The sequence below is a fragment of the Lycium barbarum genome, chromosome 2 (genome assembly GCF_019175385.1).
Source record: "Lycium barbarum isolate Lr01 chromosome 2, ASM1917538v2, whole genome shotgun sequence".
Classification (NCBI taxonomy): Eukaryota; Viridiplantae; Streptophyta; class Magnoliopsida; order Solanales; family Solanaceae; genus Lycium; species Lycium barbarum.
This window is the reverse complement of record NC_083338.1, coordinates 108,648,876-108,653,084: the sequence shown is the minus strand read 5'-3', so window position 1 is coordinate 108,653,084 and position 4,209 is coordinate 108,648,876.

Below are 4,209 nucleotides of genomic sequence, written 5' to 3'. Positions count from 1 at the left end.
AAAAAATTACATATTTAAACTAAACTAACTAGAGAATCCATAATATAATCAAAAGTACTTCTACCATCTTCCTTAGCTTAAGCTCCAAACTAATCAATGCTCAAAACAGTGCCCAGAGAATCTGCAAAAAAAATCACGATATTAGGCATTAAATGCCTAAAAACATAAAGGTATAGCAGCTTAGCCAACAAATATAGCAGCAACTTTGCCCCAAAACTTAAAGTGTAACAGCAGCACCACAATTTCCTTAATTTGCCTCACACAAAACAGTTGTTAATTCCATTATTGATTTTAAGAATCCAAATCAGCAATCAACAATTCAAATGATAACTACATACTTTGCGTTGGGTGTTTACTGTTTGATTGCTTTACTAGTAGTTACTATATTGATTCAAGAATCGCATTTCCAAGAATCATCTGTATAGGAAAGGAAGCAGGGTCAGATCCAGAATTTAGATTTAATGAGTTCAATCTTTTAATTTTCGCCGTTGAATCCATTGCGCATTTGAGTTGAACCAACCAGTAAATAAGGCTGCATCTGCCTCTGATAAAGGAAGGCATCAGTTCGTAAACAAAGTACATTATTTTGTACTAGTATTACTAGCACTAGCTTTGAATGTTTTCAAGTGCCAAAAGGTTATCTTATGACTGCTTTATTGACATTACACCTTTTTGGTGGAACTGGTCCTTTCAAGAGTTAAGAATATAGTTATAAGAAAAGGTGTTGACAGACAGATTTAGAAGTCTCCTTTTGATTCTAAAGTAAAGAAAGATGACATATTGGAAGGCAATCAAGCATAAGGTTGATCCATGTTATAAAGTTGCTAATTAAGACTCCACACAAACAATACACTTTATAAAAGCAGTGTACTTTTAACAATTCAAATGATAAGACTCCACACAAACAATACACTTTATAAGACTCACAGTTTCCTTAATTTGCATCGTCAAGACGTCAACATGAAATTTTTAAATATAAAAGCAGCACAAAACTTAACTTCCACACAAACAATACACTTTATAACTAACCTTTCAGTAGTGCGTTGGAGATTGAGATTTCAGCTTATCTGTTTTTAAAAGATGCTACATGTGCTGCATGGTTCAGTTTTTGCTTTTAGTAATATTTTGAGCAGACTTCATTGTTTAAAAAAAAAAGACTAGTAACATCAAACTCAGAGAATATCCAGCAATACAAGTCCATTCATGAATGATAAATCCCAATATTATAAGACGCAAAAATGGACCAAACAAGGTTTAAACCAATCACATTTTTCTGCATGTTTTAAGCATGATGACAATTAGGAGTTTGACAGTCTTGTACTTGAGGTAAAAATTCAAAATAGAAAAGGAAACAACTTCGAATTTTGACAGTCTGTTTCGAATTTTTACCAACTGCTGAAACTGTGGCAGCAGCATAGTTCAGCAGTAGCTCAGTTTCCAGCAGCAGCAGTAAGTGAAACAAATATTCATATAGTTAATTATGTAAAATTACCTTTTTCAGCGATCTCAAGATTTTGAATTTCTTCTAAAAGGTCTTCAAGCTTGCATTCTTTAGAAGTTGACCGCAACCATTGTTGACAACAAACAAGAGCTTCAGCTGTCTTTGTCGATAGAGAACTTCGATAACAATCAAGTATCCGACCACCGGTGCTAAAAGCTGATTCCGAGGCAACAGTAGATGTAGGAATAGCAAGCACATCTCTTGCAATCCTAGAGACAATAGGATATCTGTCAGATGAAGATTTCCACCAAGTCAAGATATTGAAATCCTTAACCTTCTCCAGATCATCCATCAAATAATTTTCAAGATCAGACTTATTATCAACATCATTCTCATCTTCAAGAAATTTCTCCCATTGCGATTGCCACACATCATAACTATTTATTGCACCAATTTGACTCATCACACTAGTTTGATCTCCAATATTTTCACTAGAAGGCCCAGAAATAGAATTCTTATAATGATTATACAAGCGAGTTAAAGTGTTCACCACTTTAGTAGACTTTCCATTTCCCTCCAAAGGATCATAAAAATTGTTAAAAAGGAACTTCACATACTTCATTTTATAGCGAGGATCCAACACAACGGCAACAAATAACAACATGTTCATATCCTCAAAATCACCCCAATATTTATCAAACTTAATTTTCATCTTCCTAGCCATATCAGTCAAAATTGAATCGCTACAATTTGAATACTGGACAATTATGCTTTGAAGATTAAAAAGCTCATGGAAGAAACAATTTGAAGTAACATGCAAAGTACTCGAAAACTTCAAAGTGGTTTTATAGAAAATCTCAAGAAATTTGAGAAAGACTTTCACATTCTTCCAATCTTCCGAAGATGGATGCACTGTTGTTCCACTCAATTCAAGACAATAGTTAAAGTACTTATGATCATCAATATACATTCTTGAAAAGGCTTTTTCAAATTGTACAGCTGTATTTAACATCAAGTATGTAGAGTTCCACCTCGTCTCAACATCCAAACTCAAAAGGCCATGGGTGTCTAGTTTTACCTTCTCAACATATGACTTAAAGGAAGCAGTTCTTGCAGGAGAAGACTTAACATATTTCACAGCACGCCTTACCCGAGAAATGGACTCATTTTGTTCACTCAATCCTTCTTTTACAATCAAATTCAAGATATGAGCATTACACCGAACGTGTAAAAAATCATTTCCCAATATGACACCATTCCAATCATTAATTCTCCCTTTCAAGTACCTGATTGCAGCATCATTAGCTGATGCATTATCTAGTGTTACCGTGAATATGTTCTCGATCTCCCAATCTAACAAACAAGCTTCAATTCCTTTTGCAATTGTCTCACCCTTATGATCTGGAGTTTGAAAAAAGTTAAGAATTTTTTTTTGCAAATTCCACTGATCATCAATCCAGTGAGCAGTAATGACCATATAAGTCAAATTTTGGATTGACGTCCATGTGTCGCTAGGTTAAGACTTGGGCTCGGATTGTTGGGCTTGGGCATATTGTTTTAAAACATGGGCTTTAAAAATATGTAGACTAAAACTAAATTAATAATTAAAAGGTATACAATATTATTAATTAATTATAAAAAACTAATATTATACATATAAATAATTATAAATTTTTATGTATATAATTATTGGTTCGGTTCGGTTATTTATTCGGTTATTTTTTACTATAACCATAACCAAACCAAATATTATCGGTTTTTCAAATTTAAAACCAAACCAAACCAAACCAAATCAAATGTCGGTTTTTTTATTCGGTTTGGTTAAATTTTCGGTTTGGTTTTGATTTTAACCAAAACTGTGAACAGCCCTAGTTACTACTATATCATGGCTAAAACTCTCATGGTAAGATACGTCAATCATGTCTAAATAGGTGAGAGAATTGTTTGCTTTACAGTATGAAAAAATATAAAATGTTTTGGTACCTCGAATACCAAATAAAATATTCCGTAGACTCGTTCAATTGTCACAGAGACGTGAGTTACACCAAGCTAATAAAATATAAGGAATGAGTTAAATTAACAAGACTATCATGTGAAAAGCTAAGATATTCAATTGTTAACCTTGAAAAGACACATCAGGATGGGAACCAGGTACATTCTATTCTATTCTAAAAGAAAGAACAAATTAAAGATATAGTCGTCCCAACTCGTACTATACGCAATATATTTTGTTTGGCCCATTTAGTCGTTAGCCACGATGTCCCTTATGATGATGTAAATTTTGGTTGGGTTGCTAGGTGTCGCACCCGATCCGAAAGGGGCCAAAAAGAAGATGCATCTGTCCTCAAACTACCACTCACCCCCACCAAAACTAATAAATACTCTAAAATTGAAAAGGAATTCCAAGAATATGGACTAGTATATTTTTTTATGGCACGATAACTTTTTAAAAAGAAGATAAAACCAAGAAGTAATCAAAGAAACTTTCATAAACATCAGGGAGACATATGGCAGATAAATCATGTAATTTCCAGCCAACCCCTACTTCAATTTGGTTTATTTTTCCCGTTTTGGTTGTTTTTTGGGGGAGCTGAGTATTAGTTGGAAAACAATGTTATTGACATGTTGGAAAACCTTTTTGTGTCGACAAAAACATGTACAGTATTTCTTTTTCCCTATGGCAGTTAAAATGGGTTAAAAACGAACCCTTGCGTTTCGCTAAGCTTTTTATTTATCTTTTTTCATTCCTCACTCAAAACTACAATTTC